We start from the raw sequence: 25,704 nt of genomic DNA on the forward strand, positions 1-25,704 counted from the left end.
TGTGGCTAAACTTGAATGTAATTTCCATAGACAACACTGAAACATGGGAATTTATCTAGAATCTTTTCTGCAAATACACAAGTTAATAGGAATGACAATCCGGGGTCATTTTTTCAATCCCGGGATTCGGGATTGAAAAATGCTGAATTCCAGGAGTGAGTTAATGGTGGCAAAGCAGGTAGCAGCAGGGCTCTTTAGCTGCAGGGCCGAAGCCACCACTAGGCAGGACTAGGCATTTGCCTAGGGTGCCGGCCACTGGAGGGCGGCAGTTCGCCCCTCGCCCGCCGTGCAAAGGGGATACCTGCTGCGCCATCAGGTGAGCGGGCAGGGGGTTCCATGCCGGCTTCTGACAGGAGCCTGCAGTGGTGTCCTTGCCGCGCAGGTACCTGTGGCGCTGTGTATAAAGCTGGCGACGCCGGTGGGGGGTCCCTGCAGTGAATAAGAAATAACTAGCGCTATCCGCCGGGCTATGCGGTGGCGCGGGAAGTGCTGCCGGGTTTGAAAACACTGGCCACACACTAATTGGCTGAGATTTAGCCAATCAGCGTGCGCCAGTGTTTTCAAAACAGAAGCGCTTCCCGCGCCGTCGCATAGCGCTATTTATTTCTTATTCACTGCAGGGACCCCCACCGCCGTCAGCTTTATACACAGCGCCGCAGGTACCCGAGCGGCAAGGACACCACTGCAGGCTCCTGTCAGACGCCAGCATGGACCCACCTGCCCGCTCCCCAGATGGCGCAACAGGTACCCCCCGCCCCCGGCACCGGGGCGCCACCACCCCGACTCGCCTGGGGCGCTCCGGTGCCTTGCACTGGCCCTGTTTAGCTGCAATGCAGACCTGGGGCAGCGATCAGGCGGGTGGGCAGGAGACTCGGTGGGTGAACACAGCCGTCTGCTACTCAGCAAACAAAGTTTATATTGATTCACTTTCAGCAATGACTGGCACATACTTGCCTACTTTTGAAAACTAGTTTCAGGGATATTTGGTAATAAAAATTTTGCACACTGCCCCATTGAGGGGGCATGTCAAATTGTGAAAAGAGATTGGGACCATGGCACCTAGAAGCGTGGGTGTGTACTGCTACATCTGAAAAGAATATTTTAAAACGACTTATATCCAAATGTAGATGAGCCCCAAAGCAGTTAGTAAGAAAGAGCTACTTTACTTTCTAACGTGCTGGAAAATGATGCAGATGATGCAATATAAATGTATCTATCTCTCTTTTTTACAAGAAAAATGGGTACTTGTTTCCTAGCAGGGCGCCCGGTACTCATTTAGCATACGGGGCTATTCTCCGTAGCGAAATCGCATCGCATAGCGCAGCGTGTATAGAGCTGTACGATGCGTGCGATGCTATGTCCATATGAAATGCAGCGGCAGTGGCAGCGGCGTTACAATAGCCCTGCAACCCCCCCGGCGCCCACACTTACACAGCTCCTCCCTGCTACCGCGGGTGCTGCGGGACTATTGTTACGCCACTGTTTGAGGGTTATTATTTATTGGGAGCCAATTAACCTGCCGGTATATTTTTGGATAGTGGGAGGAAACTGGAGTACCCATAGGTATGCAACTATATAACCCAGGACCTTATTGCAGGCATTAATGCTAATTACTCTTAGCGAGGCACCCTTGATAGCGCCGGTCCGTGCACCCTAGGGGGCACACCATTCTTCCATGCTAATTACACTGTCCGTTCTGCATCCAGGTATAGTGGTAATAAAATCTTAGGCAACTTTTTTTTTTGAATGTTGTTTACTCATTTCAGGCTAGAAGAGAGGATGGAGTAGAACAACGCAAGTAGGTTGACTCAATGCCTACATTATAATTTACTAACCTTATTCAGTGACATTTTTAACAGCCCTCATATATTTAGCTATCTTTATAAAGAAAAAAAGTTAGTAAGTGTTATTTGACAACCTCCAAATATGTGAGTAATGCACATACATTAAAAAACATTGTTAGCGTAACTGGAATAGTAATGTAAAAGTCACAGTTCTTTTATCCTTATCCAAGTAAGAACTCCCACAGGGATAGATGTCATATGTCTTAAAAGCAAAAATAGTCATCAGCAAGTCTGCAACGCACTTCATCCTTATCCTTATGGGAACATACCCAGTAGGATAGAAGATATTTCCCCATGGTTGGTTTTTATAATACAGTAGATACCAGAATATTAATTCTTGTTATTGAATAATGTTGATATTTATTGAAGCTGTTCCAGAACAGGTGATAATCATAGTTATTAACAGACAAATTAAAGTAATTGCCCTATTGGTAGTACTGTGGTATACTGATAAATAAGTCATAAAAACTGAATAATAATTGAATGTGTGTCTATAAAGATATTGAGGGTGAAATTTAATAGGATGAGAGATTCAAAAAGTGAAAGATTTTGGAATAAAATCTCCAGTTTGTTTAAAGCGGCAATCATTTACACTGTAAAACCAGTTTAAAATTGTAGTGTGAATGATTGCCACTTTAAACAAACTGGAGATTTCTTACATAAGCATTTCTGCACATGTGCAGCCTCTTGATTATTCACCAGCCCGTTCACACAGAGCAGTGCAGGCAGGAGGCATGGGGTGCCAGGCAGGGGTCGTGCCCATGGGAATGCCCAGTGTTTCATGGGAGTTTCCATGAAATTGCTGGGCATTCCCATGGAAATTCACAGGTGATATGGGTGTCAGGGGCGGGCAGCTGACATCACCGGATGTCAGCTGCCCGTCCTCTTCCCATACAGGGGTGCCGTAGATCTAAGACACCATAGAGTGGCTTAGATCTGCAAGCACTAGAGAAATAACTCGATGCTCCTCTGCATGCAATCTGTGAATGGATGTTTATGCAAAACATCCATTCTCATGCGTGCGGGGAGATTCTCAGTGCGTGCGGGGGCGGACCTTCGTGCGGGTGGCGGGCGGCGTTTAGATGACCTGCAAAGCTGAGAATTTCACAGCTTTGCGGGTCAATCAGAACGAGGGTTATAATGCAGTGGTTTCCAACCTGTGTTTAGTGGAACACTGGGGTGTCTGAGGGTATTTCACGGGTGCCCTGGGTTTTGTGGTCCAGGACCAAGATAAATTACTTATGGGCAATGTAACAGTCAAAACCAGTGCTGGTGGCTGCCAGTCATAGAATATATGGACAAACAGATGTGAATCATGTCATCCACCATATAATTGACCCAAAGGATGACATATAGGGGTTTATTCTAGTTCACTCTTTCTGACAAAATCCTTCTTAGATGGACAAAACCATGGGCCTTATTTTGGTTCATTCTTTCTGACAAAATCCTTCTTAGATGGGCAAAACCATGTGCACTGCAGGTGGAGCAGATGTAACAGGTGCAGAGAGAATTAGATTTGGGTGGGGTTTTTCTTCAAAGTGAGATCTATATTGGAGTGTAAAAATAAAGCAGTCAGTATTTACCCAGCACAGAAACAAAATTACTCACCCAAATCTAATTCTCTCTGCACATTTTACATCTGCCCCCCTGAAGTGCACATGGTTTTGTCCATCTAAGAAGGATTTTGTCAGAAAGAGTGAACTAGAATAAGGCCCATAGAAACAATTTAATTTAAATGTTTTTCTAAATTTCTCCGTATTAGAGGTGATGTGAATACATTGTAATACTCTAGTGCTGCAGTTCAAAAATGTTTGGCAACCTCTGGTATAATGTCATTCACTCGTACATTTTTAAACGGTACTTGTGAATTATCCTGGCGCCCATCGCATCGCATAGCACTAATTAAGGTATGCGATGGCATGTGATGGGAGCCGATTTCAGACTTTCCCTGGGCTGAGTGTACAATTTTAACATCGCGTCCCATCACATGCCATTATAATGGAATGCAATGCGATGCGACGCGATCATGGCCGATTTGGGCTTATTTCCATGTTAAATGCCCCCCCAGACCCAATTTTTGATTGTACACCCACCCTGATGGGTAATGAGTATGTTAAATGCCCCCCCATTGTTAACGCTACCCCACTATCAACGCCAACCCGAAGCGTGGCGAGCGCAGCGAGCCCGCGAGGGGCGGCGGTACATGTCCTCCGACCTTTTCATACCCCCACTACCCACATCGGCATGGAGTCAATTTTATATAGTGTGGTGAACGCAGCGAGCCATCAAGCCCGAAGCGAGGATAGCGCAGCGAGCCCCGCGAGGATAGCGCAGCGAGCCCCGCGAGGGGACGTGGAATACGAGCCCGAAGCGTGGCGAGCGCAGCGACCCCGTGAGGGGACGTGGATTACTTAACATGTATTCCGCGTCCCCTCGCCACACTTCGGGCTCGTATTCCGCGTCTGCTCACCACGCTTCGGGCTTGGTGGTTCGCTGCACTCGCCACACTATATAAAATCAACTCCACGCCGACGTGGATAGTGGGGGTACGAAAAGGTCGGAGGACGCGTACCGCCGCCCCTCGCGGGCTCGCTGCGCTCACCACGCTTCGGGTTGGCATTGATAGTGGGGTGGCGTTAACAATGGGGGGGCATTTAACATACTCATTACCCATCAGGGTGGGTGTACAATCAAAAATTGGTTCTGGGGGGCATAAAGCTTAAAATCGGGTGCAATCGATTTGATTTTTTGGTTGTACAATGCCTTTGCGATGGAAATCGGGGGCGCCGTGATAATACACAAGTACCTTTAAAACTCTGTAAGCAACATGAACAATAAGGAAGACATACAGATGGAGCCGTTGTCATTGGCTTTGCTGGCGCACTACAGGTATATGCCCGTACCTGGTGGCTTGCACGTCAGCATGCGTGGACATGTGAGCCTCTACGACACTCGCATGTCTATTGCCGGGAATGGGGCTTGTGAGCATCTCCAACGCATGCACGCCACATTCGCCCGCGTGGTGGTGGCTGGCGTGTCAGGAGCTGACTTGATGACCCTGCTCCATATGTACATGGGAGCAGATATAATATAATAATAAATATAAAAAAGGCTAATAATGCTCAGAACCTCTATGGGGAATACAATTGTTTTGCGTTGACATAACCGTTATGTTGCTCCGTTGTTGTGATGGGCTGGTAAGTGGTAACAATACAATAAAAAAGACAAAATGGACACATTTAAGGTTGTATAAAATGTGCCTATTTGTCTGCCACGTGGAGACATTTAGCAGGAAATATAAGTGGTTTCAGTGGTTTAATGCTACATCCATATTAAGGATCTCAAATCATATTGATGTACTGCAGCAGGGTCACTCATGTTGTTGGGAAACATTTTCTGTGGATTTTACACCAGCTTATTATGTTTTTACAATACTTACATTTAAATATTTGAGAAATTTCTGTTTTCGCAAAAAAAAAAAAAAAACACAGAGAGTAACATATTAATAACCGTTCCATAGTCTCTTCCTTCGCTGAATCCTGTTCAGGTTATAAGAGCATAATCAGATTTGTTCCAAACACCTATAGGGAAAATAAACAGGACTGATTAAAACCCATGAAATGATCTTAACCTTGAATTTTGTGAAAGAAAAGTGGATTCAATTAGCCATGTGGCATACTTGACTATTCTCCAGGATTTTAAAGAGGGACTCATGATTTTTTGCCAGTTTTAGCATGACTGGAATGGTGGCTACTGAATTGGCCAGAATGGAGAGCTAACCTGGAGTCCAGTGGAGTGGCTGTAACTAATGACTCAATTATGTGTTAATTGCTAAATTTTGGACCCACATTTATGCAAATTTGACCTAGAGTAATTTTCTCTGCATGGGGCGGGGCCTAATGGCACAATTAGCCAGGCTTTGCCTCCATCACTTCCCACCTGGTTCTTCTCTCTGGGCATCTCACAGAGAGGAATGCATTCCAGTATGCCATACGACTGCTCATTCCGTGTGTTAATGCACACATATGCCAAAGGACTGTGCACAACAATCCACACAGTTGATACAGAAATTCACAATGAACATGAGAAGTTACACTGACCCCTGAGTCTGAATGGAAGGGAGTGCGTGACGCTTAAAACCAACTCTCTATCCACATTCCCAGACTCCCATCAATGCAGACTTGATATCATGGATAGGATCAAATCAGGATCTGTTTTGTTCATGTACAGTGACAGTGACCATGTGTAGGCCAATACCAGTCTATCAATTCTGACACGCCGCAATAAACAGTGAACAGACATCACAGACCAGACTTCCAGTAACAGCTTTATTTGTACTCCAAACAGCACATGTTGGTAGAAGACTTTAGTTATCAAGCTGGAAAACTCTTAAAGGTGCCCATACACGTTACAATTATTGTATCCAATATTGGATGCAATATCGCATCTCATCGCATCTCGGTTTTGCGATAAGATGAGATGAGATCTAGTACAAAAAGTATGTGCAGCATTAGAATGACTTTGAGTCAATACTACATTATTTATTAAGTGAGCAATCTATTCCAGACTACATATATATACCATGTTATTTTTAACGTGGTATACGGTATGCCCAAATGAAAAGGAGACTTTTTAAAAAAAAATTTCCAGGAATGAAGAAACTGAGGCAAAGCTGCTCACTTCACATGCGCAACTTGGAAACACCACGCCATCTATCGGCAAACACCATGCTATCTATTGGCAAACACCACGCCATCTATCGGCAAACACATTAACCCACTGCGATTAGATATAACGTCTCTACAGCAAAAGTCTCCTTTTTATTTGGGAACACCTTATATCCCACACAGATACTTTATTTGAAACATAGTATTTAGGTTTGAAGGAGAAAAAGAAGAGAATTGCGCGGTGGATGCACACCAAAAAGAATGTTTTATTTCAACATTTAAAACTTAACCTTTATTTATTGGTTTATTATAAAATATTTAGAGAGGAGCCAGATATCTGTATTCTCTTATATGGAACTACAGGTCTGGATCCACTCCGCTTTTTGTGAAATTAGTAAGGAGTTAAAATTAGACATACAGGTCACACATACATATAAAGTGAAGTGCTAGTGCACTTTGGAAGTAAGAAAGTGTGTTGTTATAGTTTAAAAGTGTTTGCTAGACATGTTACTGTGTTCTGTTGTTGCTGTATAGTCGTATTGGAGTTGGCAGTTCATGTGCTTTTACTTCTTGGACACTAGGGTTGGGGTGTAGGACAGTATGTCATTAGATAAAGTTAATATCAAATGTACCAGTTTTATTGGTTCACTTTATCTCTTTTGTTTACCATTATACGGTGGTGGTGTCACTTGGTATTTTATCGTGGCACTATGGCCTTTATTATCTTTTGTTGGTATACTGTCCTTATCAGTCTTTAAATTGATGTTAATTCCAATTGTAGGGTTGGATACAATTTGGGTTCAGTGATCAGTTTTTAATATTCCACTGCCCTCTAGTAGCTTTGAGTGGGAGGTATTTGGGATCGGTTACCCGTTGTTGTGGGTTGCTACCACCTTATTTTACGCAGCACTGAGTCACTGACCGATACTTCCAAATGGGTTGTATTCCCCTGTTATGGTTAATAGTCGGACTTCAGTTTCTGATTGGGTTGTTTGTTTCTTGCATCTATTTATTCATGCAAATTGGGTCCCACACAAGCTAGTAATTGTATATGGATTGTGTTATAAAACCCTATACATTAACCAAAACAAGGGTATTATTAATCTGTGTGCGGATCCCCCGAATGACCCCTTCCCTCCTCCCTCGAGGAGGAGTATTTAGAAAGCAACCATGATTACTTATACATTAAGGCCCTTATTCTGGTTGACTCACAAGGGTGCGAGTTCACAGCCTTGCGAGTCTACCAAACCCCTTCCGGTGAATGCTAGACCACCCAACTTTCAAGTCACGCTGGGATAGAAATGGGCGGGCAGCTGACATCCGGCCCACCTTTGCGCACTCGGGTCTCGGCTACAATGAGAACACCCAGCATTCACATGGGAATTCCCATGAAATGACGGCCGTTCCCATATGGTAATGGTGCATCCCGGCACCCCCCCCCCCCTTCTCCGCCCACCCCCCCCCCCCTTCGCATTTTGATGGGGTGTGCAGATGCACAACATCGCACAACATGGGTCCTCCATTGCGAAAGCACGGAGGATCAATCGGACTAAAATAACCCCCCAAGTCCTTTAATGTAATCGGAGGGGGGGGGGTGTAACTCCTGCTAAGGACTGTAAGTCCTTAGCAGTGTCCTTTATCATCTGTACAGCACATGCAGCTCAATCTGAAGATATCATCAATGACTGCATACTACTGGAATGTGGCCACTAATGATATCATTTGTAAAAGTGCAGTGGCGGAGCTTGTGGGTTGTGGGCCGAGGTACAAAAATATAATTTGGGCCCTCCTCGTCCATCCCAACTCAAGTTCACAATATGCAACATGGCAGAGGGTAGCAGGGAGAGGCAGGGGGAAGCAGAGTGTGATAGGGAATGACAGGAAGAGAATGATAGCAGCAGCATTGGGCCCTTAGTCCTCAGGGGCCCCGGTGCATTGCAGCTTTCTTTCACTGCTTAGCGAGCGGCTAATTGCCAAAATCATCTGTGACATTGCATCGTTTGCGCTGTTGTCTAATTTGTAAGCAGCTTTAGGATGTTTTTTGCAGATTGATATTGCGAGTAATTATTGCATTCAGCCAAATCTATTTCCTTCAGGAAGATAAACAATGTTGCTTTTTTCCAACACTGCAGATTAGTTTATTTTAATATCCAGATATACTGTACAGTATGTGTCCTAGCCTGAATGTTATACGATCGGTGTGACTAATGCTGATGGCTGAGGAGAAATAGTTCTCCCCTTAGTCATAAGGTAATTACCTGGAATGATCACTGGATAAGTCTATGGTTTATTATTTCCTCCTCACATTTGTAACATGATTATGCTAGCTGTGTAATTGCCTGACATCCTTTGTATAAGAGCAAACAGCTACAATTGCTTAATGCCCACCGAGTGAAGTTCTGGGGTCTACAGTTAGTACTGTATATCGCATCTGTTTATCCCTTCATAGGCAGACTGTCTCTGTTCTTCTGCTTTGGGAGGATACAACCTGTCCTGTGTAAGAGGTCAATTTACAATGATTCGGATTTTACCTACAGTAGGTGTGGTTGAGACCAAACATGGATGATATCAATCAGTATTTGTTTTTTAAAGAAATTAGGAACTTTAGCATGATCCTGTGTTTGTCCGGATTGTGTTTTTTATTGGTGTATATACAATATATATAGTTGTGTTTGACTGCTGTGTTTGCCCATAAGATCAGTGGTAAAAAATGCCTCCAATGTTAGGGTGTGTCCATTTCCTGAGCGTTTCTGTCCGCTGTTGCTTACTGGCTTATCAAAGAATATGTTCAATTACCAGTTTTGAGTCAGTCCCTGATATTAGCCAAAAGCAGGACCATGCTGGATTTTCCACTTTACAATCTGCAGCTGAGATGGCCGAAATCTGCTGATTCTGAAAACTATGACCATATTACACAACCCTCTTAGGGCCCATCAACATTATGCAGCAGTAAACAGGATTTTTACGATTTAGTTCAGTTCAGTACAATATTGTATAATATGTACACACGAGATGTTGGAAGATGCGCACGCCTGTGCACCTTACCAGACAACGTAGGATAGTCCTGCATGCAGGATTCATGGTAAGATATTGGGAGATGCTATGCACATATTATCATCTTATGTCGCATTGTTTAGGCTATGTACACATTACAACAATGGGATACGATAAGCTACTGTACACAATTTCCCTAGCTCTCCGGGACATTTGATCTTTTATGTACAATGTGACATAAGAACATAATATGTGCAGAGCATCACCCAGTATCTTACCATCAAGCCTGCATGCAGGACAATCATGCGATGTCTCATAAGATGCACGGGAGTATGCATTTTACAACACCTTTCTTGTGTGTACACAGTATACAGTATCATACTGAACTGAACTAAATTGTATAGTTGAGAGCAAAGAAAATTGTATACAATCTTTTATCGTATCCCATCGTTGTAATATGTACATAGCCTTAAGGTGTCCACACATGGATAGATATTGTGCCCAATCCAATGTTTATCCAATTTCCCTTGAAAAAGAGAACACCACTGATCATGCCCACACACGGAACAACCCATCTCACCTACATGACGATGTGGCTAAATAGTGCACGATGGGTCGTTCATCTTTCCACCTGCTGCAGGGGTCAGAACAAAACCCGTGGGAACCTGCGCAAATTAAAAGTGGCAGAAAAAACAGCAAATGTATGGTAGGAAATGTTAAGACTCTCCCAAGGAAAATATTGAAAAAGAAGTAAAGATGTTGGAAAATAATTATATGTGACAACCGAGGCTGTATGAAAATGACAAGTAGTTGAATTTGCAAGAAAAGCATGTTTCTCAATGATCAGAAATAGTTTGGGATATGTATGCTGTATAAGTAAAAAGCTGTTTAAGATCTGTGAAACGCTGCAAAAATGTGACCTTATATTTGTTCACATCTTTATCGAAGTAGTAAATATGTAACAGGGACCATACTCTTTAGTAAGTCATTTCTTTATACTGGCTTAGATTAACTATTGGCCATCTTTCGGTACTTGTGAGTTATCTGGACGCCCGATTTTTTGATTGTATGCCTTAAGTTAAGGCATACAATCAGATGCGATGCGATGCGATATCGCATCGCATCGCATCGCATGCGACCATCGGATGCGATGACCCGATTTTTCCATAGGAATCAATGTTAAAATGATTCCTATGGAAAAAGGGGTCCTTTTCATACCCCTACTATCTAAGTGGGCATGGAGTTGGATATAAACCTGTGGCGAGCGTAGCGAGCCACCGAGCCCGAAGCGTGGCGAGCGAAGCGAGCCCCGCGAGGGGACGGTATTCCGTGTCCCCTCGCGGGGCTCGCTACGCTCGCCACGCTTCGCAGTAGCGCACGCAGGGGGGGTTTCTGAGTACCCAGAAACCCCCCCAGGAGTCTAAGGGCCCTAGGCTGAAAGCTGAGGGTCCCCTCTTTCCATGGGTACAAGAATTTTTCAAATCGGCCCTTGGGAACCGGAGATATCTGACTTCAAAGCAGTGATCCCCATCCAAGCCTGTTAATTGCTCTTCCCAGTCAGATATTTCAGGTTCTGTCTCACTTAGAGTTTTTCTGAGGGTATATTCCAAAAGCTGGGACTCTCCCCCTTTGAAGGACACTAGCAGCTTGTCTCTACTGTTCCCAGAACCAGATATATCAGCCTTCCAGCAGCTGGTTACTGCTCCAGCTCCACACACCTGGTATGTAGTTTTATATTCTCGTTGGCAGATTGCTCTGCCTCCTGCACTCTGATCCCCTAGTCCCCAATACCATTTGGTAGGTGGGATCCTCTAGTGTTTAATTCCATTAAAATCTAAGAAATCTATTTCTGGGAACTGGAGATATCTGCAGTCAAGCAAGCTGTCCTACCACCAGAAAATTATGGATAATAAGCCCACTCCACTATACACCCCTCCTCTGCATATTAAACATCCTCTACCACCCTGGAAGTTATGTATCAGGGCCCCTTCATTCAGCCCAGTGCCCCCTTCTCCCACCTCATCTCCCACCATCTGTGCAGTAAAGGGGTAATTAGTGGAGATTACTGATCCAGGCCATACATGCTGAGCGGTTGATATAATAACCCTACCACCCGGGGGACATCAAAGCTTCCCCCACCCCTAACGCTGGAGGATCGGTAGGGGCCCCAATACATTGCTATGCCCAGGGGTCTACACTGCTGTTGACACCCCTGTATGTATATATATATATATATATGTGTGTATGTATATATATTTATTATTATTATTATTATTTATATACATTTGGTCTATCTATAATACTACTTTAATTGACCCGGCATATACTGGGTCACCTAAGTGTCCATCTCCGTGCTTTGCTCCGCCCCTCTGGAAACCCCCTTCTGAAAATCCTGCGTTTGCCACTGCTTCGGGCTCGGTGGCTCGCTACGCTCGCCACAGGTTTATATCCAACTCCATGCCCACTTGGATAGTAGGGGTATGAAAAGGACCCCTTTTTCCCATTGAATTCCATGTTAAAATGGACTCAGTCCATTTTAACATTGATTCCTATGGAAAAATCGGGTCATCGCATCGCATCGCATCGCATCCGATGGTCGCATGCGATGCGATGCGATGTGCCCGATCCGACCCGATTTAGAAATCGGGCGTCCGGATAACTCACAAGTACCCATCTTTCTTTAGAAATCGGCTATACTGTACTGTACTGTATATCAGGGGTGGCCAAACCTGTCCTAAAGATCTACCAACAGTTCATGTTTTTCAGGCAGCCTGTGGATCTGAAGTAGGAAGTAGTGCAGCACGTTTGTAAATGTAACAGTTAGTAATGACTTTAGCTGTGCACAAGCTAGGTGATCTAGAAAATGTGGACAGTTGGTAGATCTCGAGAACTGGTTTGGCCACCCTTGATGTAAATCATTTACTGTATGTTGGGCTTTCTTGAATGAACACCTAGCTTCAATTCTGTTAGACCAAAGTTTGGATTCATGTCCAGAATTTGTTGTGGCCATTATAAACCACACAATTTCTTCTGCTTCAGAATTTGATTTGGCCATTATAAACCACAACATTTAAAAAAAAAAATTCAACCACAATATTGTAACTTCTGTGTTTATGGTTTTACTTCAAGCCCTACGGGTAACTTGTCTCAGCTTAAGCTTTCCTTGACATCCTACTGCAGATTTTACTGGTACAATACATATTTCAGAGTTTCATTAATGATGGAAAACTACTTTTAATGTACTGTGGCATCAAAACAGCCCCAACATGTTCATTCCACCACCGTTTCATGTTTGGCATTTTGGATTGCAGTGTTTGGTTTTCTTGTCGCATATATTTTCACATAGTGGGCGGGATGTATCAACACTTACCGCAGCGCTGACATCCCGTTTCCGCATCCGCAGTGCCTTCTCTTATGTACTAATAAAGCTTCGCGTTCTAAAAAAAAAAACTCCGCCTGTCTAAACTATCGCAGAGCTTCCGACGCGGCTGACACTTGCATTGGGTCCAATGTAAGTTGAAGCGCTGTGGAATGTATTAACATTCGTTGCGCTCTGATCAGCCCTGTTTTTTTTCGCCAAGTTTGAATGGCGTTACAGCCGGTTTTGCCCGTGATCCCTGCCACCCAATACAGCAGCTGGCAGACCCAGCACTCATCTCTCACCCCAGCAATGCCCAGCTCCATTTCCAGGGGTTCCGGCATCAGACTCAGCAGGAGACAGTGGGGTCCAGCAGCTCCATGGCAGGAGGAGGGTGCTGGAGGAGAATCACCGGGGATGAGGGAGCAGCGCCCGGTACACGGGATGGTGTAATGGTCGGACACCCCGGGATCTCCTCTCTGCACAGCGCGGGTCACATCTGCAAAGTTCTCTCTGAAGAGAACATTAAATTAAAAGCAGGAACACTTGCCCGGCCCCATTGCGCATGCGCATAATGATAAAAAAATCACGAAAAAATAACGCAGGAGAGCTCAGTTAACGCAGCCCATTGAAATTGAAAAAATAATAGTACATGACGTGGAAACTTCCAGAAAACGGCTGTGAAACGGGCATGAAAAAAAAAATAGGCAAGCTAATTTTACACTAACGAATATTGATACATCCCGGCCACAAGCCTAAAAGTAAAATTTCAGATGAATCTTTATACATAATGTCATTCTGGTTTAGTAATAATGTATACCTCTAATGTGTACCTCTTGTACAGTAATGGCTTCCTCTCTTCTGCCATCCTATGTACATTATATTTATGAAGGGTTTTCATGAGAGTTGATTCATGAGCAATTAGCAAGTGCATAAGAGGCCTTCAGATCTTTTGATACTTTGTGATTTCCTGGAATAGGCTTCACTCGGTTTTGGAGTAATGATTGCTGGACCAAAAACTGGGGGTAGTTGGTATTGCTTTTTTTATTTTAGTAATGTAATACTCGAATTGCGGGTGTCATACATCAGGGGAAGCGCTATCCCCTGCCATAACGCAGTGACTCAGTAGGCCGCACAGATCTCTTGCGATACATCCCTGTTCGGCCTTTTCAAATGCAATGTTTTGAATGCAACCCAATACCCTACCACCAGGAGCGAGCCAGATTCCGAGATCATATGTGCTGCACATATGATCTCCGAATCCGATCTGATGCACACGAGCCCCGCATCAGATCAGATGTCAAAACACATCTGATTTGGCCAGTTTTCATCCGATCCATTGGCCCGATCCGTCGGAATCGGATGGAAACTAGCAAAATCAGACCTGTGTTTCTTTGGTCCATATTTTAAGCTGGGTACACGCACAAAGATTTGTCTGTCCAATCTGTCTGGTGAGACCAATAATATGGTAATGTATGGGAGAAAATGACAAGCAACCATTGCTCCAAAACTGTAAAATGGAGAGAAACGATTGTTCAAATTACTGTAGTTTGTTAAATCAAACAGCTTTAACTAATTTGTCTGGATGACTATTGTATGTTTTCCAGCATTTGGGGCCAATGTTCACTTTTCATATGCCCCCATACATTACCAGGTTTTTGTTCCCACCAGACATATTGGACAGATAAATAAGCCTCTTAACAGTAATGTCAGCAACAGTGACTGTGCACTCCTGAACAGAACCACACTTTATTTGCGCCGGTGTGTAAAACTCTTGAATTTTCCCCATAGAGGTGTGGAGCAAGGTTAGCATTTTATTAAATAGGATTATATGAACTAGGAAATGCATGTACTGTAGTTACAGTATAGTATACATAGTATAGGCAAGAGCTTTACATTTTTTTAGTTTCTGGATGAATGAAGCATTGTTTCATTGAGCTGTTATAGAACAAACAAACATGAAATAAATGCATATACACCGAAAATGTGACTGGCAGCCTCCTTGAAGCATTTACCTATTTATACAATTTGTAAAGAAATCGAAATTTTAGCATTAAGGCAAGCGGCATCACAAATCGTGCATTTAGTGCAGGAAACGAACCGGCCTTGCACTATGTAAGCTGATCCCTGACAACTGGGGCCCACTACACAATGGACCTATTTCACACCTGATCACAGGACAAATTTGTTCTCAAAGTGGGAAAAACCATGTGCACTGCAGGTGGGGCAGATGTAACATGTGCAGCGAGAGTTAGATTTGGGTGAGGTGTGTTTAAACTGAAATCTAAATTGCAGTGTAAAAATGAAGCTGCCAGTATTTACCCTGCACAGCAACAAAATAACTCACCACAAATCAAACTCTCTCTGCACATGTCCATTTGCCACATTGGCAGATCCCATTTTGAGAACTTATTTGTCCTGTGATCAGGTCTGCATTAGGCCCCCTGTCTTAGTGCTATGAAGTGATGCATGGTGGGCAGGGGCGGATTGGGATAGAAAATCAGCCCGGGAAATTTATGGATGCAGCCCTATTGGGGCAGTAGACTGTTAAAGGGGGTGTGGTATGCCGAGAGGCTGCATAATCCCCACTTCTAGGCCTCATTTTGAGTTGAACGCAGTTGTGGATCTTTTGCTACAGTTGATTATGCAACTATATGTCAATGCCGCTACAATGCTCTTTCCTGAATGTCTGAATATATAGTACAAGGACTGATATAGTGGCATGTATTCAATGCGGGTGCGAGCGGCCGGCGAGGGGGTTAAACTGCGAGGATCACAGAAAACCAGTGATCCTCGCAGTTTAACCCCCGCGCCGGCCGCTCGCACTATGCAACGTTCCGGGGGAATCCTCGCAGTCACAGAACTGCGAGGATTCCCCTAAACTGCGAGAGCCGAGGCTATTGCAGCAAACTCGCTGTAATTAGCCTCGATTCTCGCAGCTTTTGGAGGCACATACGCCAATTCTCCCTCGCTCAAAAAACGGAGCGATGGGGAATTTGCGTATGAGGGGGGTCAGTTGAATACTGACAGGGTGAGCGGTGACTGCGAGCAAAAAGTCCTGCTCGCAGTCACCGCTCGCCCACGGCATTGAATATATGCCACTGTCTTTAGATGCTACAATTGAAACTTTCACCAGCCCTGTGCTTGGTGCAAATCAAAGTCCAAGTGTAGGCCCATACACACTGGGTGATTTTGAACTGAAAGCAGCTCAATTTCACAGTTTTAGCTGCTTTCAGCTCAAAAGTCAGCCAGTGTGTATGGCCAGTCGATGAGTGGCGAGCGCTGATGCGCATTCCTGCATCATTGCTGGTCAGCACCACTCATCTACTGGTGTTACCAGCAGATGAGTGATGGGGTAGATGGCTTTCCATAGTGTCTTGCTATGGAAAGCCATCCACCCCACGAAGATCGCTTGGACGTGCAAAAATCGCTCAGCGTGTATGCACTGAGGGATTTTCAGCCCAATGATTTTCCCCATCATCTCTGTGCATATACACTGGGCAAAAATACCCTGTGTGTATGCACCTTATGGCCTCCAAGCTATCTCTACACAACTAATGTGCTTTCAGCAACACATCCATATTTTTGGATGTAAAACTGGTCCATAGAGTCACATAGGAATTCGGCCAACAGAGTGGATAAATATTAATATCCTGACAATTATACAAAGAATTTCACCCTATAGAGAGAAATCTATAATAAGGCAGCTCTAACTACCCCGCTCTCACCAACATGATTTTATTACATTTACCGAGAGCAAGATTTAATCCGAGACCCATCAATAAATGTAAAGCTGTTTGAAAGGGTGACATCAGGTTCCTCATTGAGCTGGGCTCTGGCTCTGTAATGTCTGGGAGACTGTATGGGTGACATTCTATGGGATGAGATAAATGCACATTTTTTTATCTCGCACCACATCGCCGCTCTTTGCACTTTTTTAATTTGCATTTTTTGGTAATAATTCACATATTTAATGGGATGCGATTTTGAGGCTGAAGTGGTGTGATTTTATGACACAAAAAAGTGTGATTTCTTCTGCCGGTCATGTGCGAGTTTTGGACCAACCGGAGTGCGATTTACAAGACACATGACAAGACTGGTCCACCTCTGTCCCCTCCATTATGCTTCACACCCCCTATATAAAGGGGCACTGGCGCCATTTCACTCTTTGATAGGAAGTAAGGAGCATGGAGAGGAGCAGTGGCAGTGTGAGCAGAGGAAGATGTGTTGGTGGCAGAGTGAGGAGTGGCAGAGTGAGGAGTGGCAGAGGGAGCAGTGGCAGAGGGAGCAGTGGCAGAGGGAGCAGTGGCAGAGGGAGAAGTGGCAGAGGGAGCAGTGGCAGCAGCCAGCCAAGTGGGAGAGGCAGCAGAGGACTGCTGAGGTCATCCTCCATTACAGGGAGTGGCAGCAGTTTGGCAGACAGCATGGCCACAGACCAGGCCCTGTTGGACCAGCCCCAGCAGGAGGAGGTGGAGGATCTGCTGGCATCCCCATCCTATACCCAGGACCTATTCCATACCCCAGAGCAGCTGCAGGAGGGCCACATGTCAGAGGTGGAGGAAGATGGAGGTGAGGAGGAGGAAGACACTGGCATGGAGGAGGAGGGGTACATGGCTGGAGTAGAAAATGAGGAGGAGGAGGAGGTAGAAGCTGGCCTCACAAAAAGTGGCCGAAAGGTCAGATTCTCATACGAGGAAAATGCTGCAATTGTCTGGGCTATCATACCCGTGTTTGACCGGTTACTGGGGAAAAGTCACCACAAGACCACTGCACAGCGGAAAAGGGCTATGTGGAAGGACATCACCCAGGCGGTGAACGCTGTAAGTCAGCACAAGCGCCTGGTCAGAAATGTCAAGAAGAGGTTCAACGATATCAAGAGACAGCTCAAAAGTAAAATGGCCATGGAGTTGGAGGATGCCACCAAGACTGGCGGAGGAAGCCCCACCACTGTCTGCTACACATCCTATGAGGTCAAGCTCAAAAGAATCATACCACCTGAGGTCCTGCCTGGCATGCACGTCGCGGATACCGATATGCCGCCGACGCCATCCAGAGCTGGTAAGTGTGACCACATGCAATCTTAAACATACATGGCAATGTTTTCAAACTGTAATGTTCACTTGTATTGTTATGCTAAGTAAAGTGCTGCTGTGGAATTACATAGCCCAGCAAGGTCAGGCACAAAACATTGCCTGCTCCTACTTTCAAATTGGTCATAATGCTGGGCCTTGTAGTTCCACAACTGCTGATATTGATCAACACTTTAACATTATTTCTAGCAGCTTAACATGTATGTGGCCCAAAAAACATTGGTGTACTGGTGGTTTAGCTGCCATGCCTACATACCACAGATTATCCACCAGTTGTAATGTGTCAAATAGTTTAATAATAATCTAACAAAAAATTCAGGTGAAAAACATATGTCAAATAATGTGGGGACTTAATAATGTAGTCCTTAACCAAAGGAACTATTGTCCAGTAATGTAATTTCAATGCATTTTTGGCATAAATGCTTATCCATTGCAAGGTAGATAATGGCTGCCCATCTTTCCTTTCACAGATTGTCTGTCCCGAAGTGCTCACGCATCAAAGAAAAGAAGGCCCGTTGGAGCAGAATCTGTGGAAGCAGGTAAATTAACAAAAAACAGGCCATTACACATAAAGTACACACACCCATATCACATCAACAATATCTCACACTACATTCATCTCCTGCTGCTACATTGCAACGGAAATGAATGTAATCTGACCTAGCCATCTCACTTATTATTAATGTCAATGTTACATGCAGTATCGGGGTACATGTGTAAGTACATAATACCCCTAGGTATGTGTGTTCAGCATGGACAAAAGATTGTGGGTGTGGATAACTCCAGAGGGAGTTTCCACAATCCACTAGGTCCGGCGCTAAAATGGATTAATTAATTAGATTTCTAGTGGAATTAAAATAGCTGAATTACCGAGTTGACTGCAGCAGGGGCAAATGGGTCTGCTCGTGACTCACTAAGGGTTTACAGAAAGAAATTGGTTTTGCTCTTGCGCTGCCAAATCAGGATTTAATAACCTATGTACCACACTGAACAAAAGGACACCTGGGCCCAGGTTTCCTTTTGTTCAGTGTGGTACACAGGTTATTAAATCCTGATTTGGCAGCGCAAGAGCAAAACCAATTTCTTTCATGTGCGTTCAGCATCTCAAGCCCTTTCAAAAACAGTATTGAAGAGAGACTGGCCTATATATGCATCAGTACTTACCTCTTCATCTGTATCCACAGGTACTGTACAACTAGGAACACAACCAACAGAATCCTCTATGATGATGTTGGACGAAATGGACATCATTCTCGAACCCGTGGAGACCTTTGCGGCTGAGGAGGAAATACAGACGTCATCACAGAGTGATCTTCCCCCATGTGGTGTGACTCCCATCCCACCCCCACCCACAAACACACCCCATACAGCAGCTTCTGCTGCACAAGTAGCTAACTCCTTGGTAAATTTCAAGGAGAAACAAATAGAATTTATGGCCTCCCAAAGCCTGCAAATAGGGAACATCCAGGGGTACATGCGTCACACTTTTCTTCAATTAAGAAAAATTTCAAGGAGTGTACGGGTTGGTGTAGGTACTCATGTGCGCATGGCTAATAGCATTGACACCCGTTTTGCAGATCTAACTTATGCTGTAAGGGAACAGAATAGCCTTATTGGCAGCCTTGCGCAAAGTATAGCTGCACTAAGCCAATCGTGCACAGCGCAGACCAATGCCTTAATAGGTATGCAGGCACAACTTCAGCAGATGGAAGGCAATGTCATAGGTGCAGCAGCATCTACACTGAGTAGTGTATCTAGCACCCCAGTAAGTGGCTCCCCCACTTCCCCTTCCCGTCGGAGTATTAGGACCCGGGGTGGCCTGGGTGCAGCTTCAAGAAGTGGTTTAGGGTGGCCTGATGGTGGGTGAAAATAATTCATATTTTTGATACATTTTTAATTTGCATCTAATATGCAATACATCTTGTTACATCCCCCGACAGTTCGAATGTTTGAGTGACAAAAATGCAGGTTGTTTATGACATACTATACTGCAGTAAGAATGTCTAAACGCATACCATTTTGTCTGTGTATTATTTTTAAAGCAATTGTTGTGTGAACATATGACATAGTGTAATGGTATATGACAATGGGATTGCTGAAAAGTAGTGTTGGGTAACTTCTGGCCCGTCAAAGGTTCTGGAACTACATATTCCAGCAAGCTCTGGCACTCATTGTTTGGACTGTAATGGTTATAGTGTGTCAGGGCATGCTGGCACGTGTAGTTCCACAACACCAGGTGAGCCATGTTTTAGAGCAAACTTAATTCATACATGTTACAAATGTACTTACAAGGTTGATTACAGCAAGGGATAGGTCAGCACCACCAGCTGCATCAGTTGGGCTCTGTGTATTAGGCTAAATGTGGGTGGAAACAGATGGTATTGCTAAATAATTTGTTTATGAGTACACTTACAGCAAAGGTACATGTTGGAAAACAGGGCACATGTGCTTACCAGAAAAGTAACGCCTGATGATTTGTGTACGCACCAGATTCCCCCTCTGCGTACCCCTCACTACCCGAGGTGTGGTAGGTTAAGCTTCCTGCACGACTGCTGCATGTTCCTCCTCCACATAGGCAGGTTGGGACAGGGCTATGTTGTGTAACATGCAGCAAGCCTGGACGATCATCACTACTTTTTCTGGGTGGTAAAGCAGCGTACCCGATGACAGGTCCAAACACCGGGATCTACTTTGCAATACGCCAAATGTATGCTCCACCACATTGCGGGTTGCAATATGGGATTCATTATACCGGTGCTGTGCAGGGCCCTCTGGGGAGCGCAAAGGAGTCATGAGCCAGGAAACACACCCATATCCTGAGTCACCTAAAACACAGATAGGAAGTTATTGCCTTATATGGTAAGGTATGTGCATTGTGCAAACAGGAGACACTGGGACAAGAGTAATATGCTTGTGAAACTGGAAACACACACATTTGAGCAGGTACAAATAAGGACAGAGAGGGTAATATGTAAAAATGTACTTACCAAGTAGCCAGCCCTCTGGCATTTGTTGTTGGTTGAATCGGTTGCAGAGGGCTGAGTGCCTCAGAATATAGGCGTCATGGCAGTTCCCAGGGAAGCCTGCTACAACACTTAGGATTTTGAGATGAGCATCACATACCACCTGAACATTCAAAGAGTGCCGCCCACGCCGATTGACATAGACGTATCCCCGCACGTGCGGTGCCCTAATCCCAATGTGTGTGCAGTCTATAGCTCCCAGCACGTGAGGGAATGCTGAGAGTCTATAGAAAGCCACCTTGTGGTCCTGCCACTCCAACTCAGAACGTAGGAATCTGATGTATGTCCGCCACAACTTCTTTAAAGCAAGTAACACTTGAGTAAAATGCTTAGAGAAAGTGGGCTGTGATACCCCCAAGGACCATGAGGTCACAGACTGAGTGGAGCCTGTGGCCAAATAGTAGAGGGTACACATTTCTGCAGCCCAGACACTGCATAGTTTCCTCCCCCGAAAGGGTCCAAATCATCTCTCACCTGCTCATATAATTCCAACAGGTTATTGCGGTTCAGCCTAAACATCCCCACAACCTGTTGATCCGAGAGGGAGTCCAGGTACAGCCGACTATGCAGTAGTCGCGGGAGCTACCTGGATCTGGTGTGCAGCTTCCTCCCTCCTGCGCTGCTCCTCCAAATGGGCCACATCACAAATCAGCAACTCCAAACCACTCTGCAAAATCTCCATGTCTCAAACCCTCACAGGTGTCCTTAATGATGTTGGGGTATATGTAGATGTGTTTCTGAGTGAAATTGAGTGCACCTGTGTTGAAATTAACCATTTTTGCACTTGACCAAAGTGAGTTCTGGGCCAAATCGCCCAACAGAACCTGGTCTGAAAAAATTGCGATTATTAGACACCTTAAAAGTGCGATTTGCGGAAACGCATCCCATTAAATAAGCGATTTCTATACTTTTCTGTACGAAAACATCTGGATGCGATAAAAATGCGATTTTTTTTCACACACTTTTGGTCCGCATGAGTTATCGCACATAATATGAGATATCCGGCCCTTAGCGCATCCTATGCGATTTCAAGTAAAAATGCGATGTCGCCATTTTTTTTACTAATATTCACCAAAAAACACAAATCTCATCCCATAGAATGTCACCCTATTTGTGAACCCCTCCTTTGGCTGAAACAACATGGCTGAGGTGCCTTAAGGTGCCGCTTATACACACACACAATGTCCCCTTTGTTGCAGCTTATACACACACACGCATAATGCCCCCTGTGATGCCTTTTACACACATAATCCTCCTGAGGACACGCTTACACACATAATGCCCTGAGGTGCCCATTACATACATTATGCCCTGACTTGCTGTTAACATGCAGAAAACCCCCTGAGGTGCTACTTACATACATAATGCCCTGCAATGCCACTTACACGTAGGATGTGCCCTGAGGTATCACTTTAATGCAGAATGCGCCCTGAAGTACCATTTACAAGCAGAATGCCCCGAGGTGCCAGACACACACAGAATGCCCCCTGAGCTACTGCTTACACACAGGATGCCCCCTGAGCTGCTGCTTACACACAGAATGCCCCCTGAGCTGCTGCTTACACACAGGATGCCCCCCTGAGCTGCTGCTTACACACAGGATGCCCCCTGAGCTGCTGCTTACACACAGGATCCCCCCTGAGCTGCTGCTTACACACAGGATGTCCCCTGAGCTGCTGCTTACACACAGGATGCCCCCTGAGATGCTGTTTACACACAGGATGCCCTCTGAGTTGCTGCTTACACATAGGTTGCCCCCTGAGATGCCGCTTACACACACTTATATGCAGAATGCCCCCAGAGTTGCCACTTATATGCAGAATGACCCCTGTGGAGCCCCTGACACAAAGGGCCTTATTCTGGTTAGGTCCGTTTCACCGTCCGTTTTCCGTACGCGGATGGTGAGCGTAAGTCCGCCCACAGAACAGCCGCAAATGGACGGTCACAAACACAGACAATGGGGAGTGGCGTACAGTTGAGCACACGCCACCGTATATGGACGGGTCTCCTATTAGACACCATTAACTGGCGTACAACAGAGCGTACGCCACCATGTATGGATGGGTCTCGTCCGTTTTCACACCAACATCTTCCGTATATATCTGAGTGTATGCCACAGTGCATGGACGGGTCTCGCCTTTTTTCAATGGAAAACTCAGCGTGTGTCACCGATCGTGAGAGTGAGCGTACGTCCGTGCACAGTGGCACACCCTTCACATATATGGCCCTGCTAATCTAGCCTTTCAACTATAATTAATTATTCTAACTGTTATTCAATAATTGTTTTCTATTAACTCAATTGTCTACCTTAATAAACACCCTAATAAAACAACATTTTAACCCTCTTTACATGTATATTTATTATGTTCTAATGTTGCATTTTAATCACTATCTATGTGTCCCCACATTGCTTTTACTTTTAAATAAAGTTATGTTGGTGTTACAGTGAAAAAGTTGACACATGTTGACTTCTGTGAATTGAGTGTCCTGCTTTTTAAAGTATACAAAAACACCATGGGTGTAGATGGTTATAAAATAACTACCTTGACATATATAACCTGTGTGTGGCTTGCAGGTAGTGCAATCATGGTTTTCACTTAATAGGTTGCAGCATTTCTTATTACATTCAGGTGTAGTAATCAGCGTTAATTAGCAGACTCAGGCGTCCGCTCTCATACGGTATCTCTAGGGGTGGTCTGGAGCTATCTTTGGCGTCCACCTGTTTTTGGCCCAAAATGCACGGTGCGTTCGTCGATCGAGCGGTTGTAGCACCATACATTTTTGGTGCACACCCCCTTGTACGCCCAGTTTTCCTCATTATTCCGGTCGCTCCCCTAAAAATGCCCCCATGCCGCCCACAATGACCGTACTCTTGTGGACAGGTTTTTTCACGCGGAGAGACCCATCCGTGAGCGGTGTGAGGTCGCCGCACCTGCGCATTGCGAAAGCTACGCATGCGCAGATGAAAAAGAAACCCTCATCCGCCCGTATATGGTCCCACCGTACCGAGCAGAATAAGGCCCATAATGTAACCCAATAGTGGTACTGACACAGAATAAACCTACCCCCCCCCCCCATAGTGCTGCTGACACAGATTGTCCCCAGTAAGACTCACTGCACTTGTGCCTGACTCTGTATGCTGCCAGCGCCGCCGAGCAGTGCTGCTTTGCCTGCTGGGGAGCTGAGGGCCAGGCGGAGCAGTTCGCTGTCACTCACCAGGGCCATGGGAGGAGCTCTCTGAAATTATAGACAGCTTATAATTGTTGTATGTACCCCTCCCTATTATATATCACAGTCTGTATGATACCCTCTTTACTGGGGCATTCTCTATGATGCTTTCTATTGCGTGACAGTCACTAAGCTGCTCTCAGAATTATGTGGCAGGCAATAGGATGGGCTCTGGCTCTCAGAAGGATTTACAGTATGTATTGTATCTATTGTATGTATCTACGGACAGTTCTGGTTATCTACGGACAGTGTAATGGTTAGCATTACTGCCTCACAGCGCAGAGGTCATGGGTTCGATTCCCACCATGGCGCAAACTTTGCGGAGTTTCTATATTCTCCCTGTACTTGCGTGGGTATCCTCCCACAATCCAAAAATATGGTGGTAGACTGAATGTTTAAATATTATCTGTAAAGCGCTGCAGAATATAAGCTAGATAAGAAACTTAAAAAAGAAAATAAATAAATACTGTATGTCATTCTCTCTCTCTCTTTTTTTTTTTTATGTCACAGTCCTGTCATTTAACTCCAGTTGGCCATCTACACTTTTACTGGTCCCTGCAAATGCCCTAGGTAGGACTTGAGTTTGCCATGGCTAATTTATAAGTTCTTACTTTAGCACACAGGGGTAGATTTATTAATGTGGCCATAACATTCCTATTTCATGCAGGTTCGCTTCACCACATTATCGCAGTATCATTGCCTCAGTTTTCGTTATGGGAGTGCGTTATCCCCACCCGATGGGGATACGCTTTCTCCCATAACAGATATGCGCTCCCCCCGCTTGACAAGTACTGCGCATGCTAGATACCTTGTCTCCCGTTGTGTACCCGGCGCATGCACAGTTTTCCATGTTAGGCGCCGCTTGCTGGTCTCCGGCGTCTTCAAATTCAAACTGCACATGCGCTGGGTAATGTTCGCCGGGGATGCTGTGTACCCGGCGCATGCGCAGTTTGAATTTGAAGACGCCGGAGACCAGCAAGCGGCGCTGACTATGAAGCAGGAGACCCACAGCGCCAGAAGAAGATGGCAATCCGGGACGGGGCTCCATAAAGAATGAAGCCCCACATCGCCGGATCATACATAAGGTAAGGCGCAGGCCCTTTTTTAAAAATAACGTTGCTGCACTGTACCTCCTGCCCCGCACCGCCGCCTGTTTAACACCTGCATCGTGGGTGTCATAGATCAGGGGAAGCGCTATCCCCTGCCATAACGCATGCGGCTAGTGCATATTCCCCTAATATAATAAATCTACCCCACAGTTCTATAACTTCTACTTTCCACAGATTGTAAGGTTTTTCTTTTCAACATTTAGGGGGAAATTTACTAAAGGAAATTTGTAAAAAATAGGTGTATTTGTATATAGAAATACACTTATTTTTGACATTTACTATCCCGAAAATACGGCAATTTGTATTCGGATTGATAGCACATCAATACTAATACGAATTGCCGTATTTTCGGGATAGTAAATGTCAAAAATAAGTGTATTTCTGGATACAA

At 45.0% G+C, this 25,704-nt stretch overlaps 1 protein-coding gene and 1 long non-coding RNA gene across 4 annotated transcripts in view; one reads left to right on the forward strand and one right to left on the reverse strand.

Annotated features, from left to right (window-relative positions):
- The window catches only part of ADCY1 (adenylate cyclase 1), a 333,354-nt gene that overhangs the window by 79,690 nt on the left and 227,960 nt on the right, over nt 1–25,704 (forward strand). The window lies entirely within an intron of this gene.
- Nucleotides 18,321–20,295, reverse strand: LOC146079575 (uncharacterized). The gene is made up of 3 exons (XR_014474620.1): nt 20,243–20,295; nt 19,118–19,230; nt 18,321–18,480 (listed from the first exon to the last, which is right to left on the reverse strand). It is a non-coding gene; the product is annotated as an uncharacterized LOC146079575 (long non-coding RNA).

Source organism: Crinia signifera, chromosome 5 (genome assembly GCF_055691185.1).
Source record: "Crinia signifera chromosome 5, ASM5569118v1, whole genome shotgun sequence".
Taxonomy (NCBI): Eukaryota; Metazoa; Chordata; class Amphibia; order Anura; family Myobatrachidae; genus Crinia; species Crinia signifera.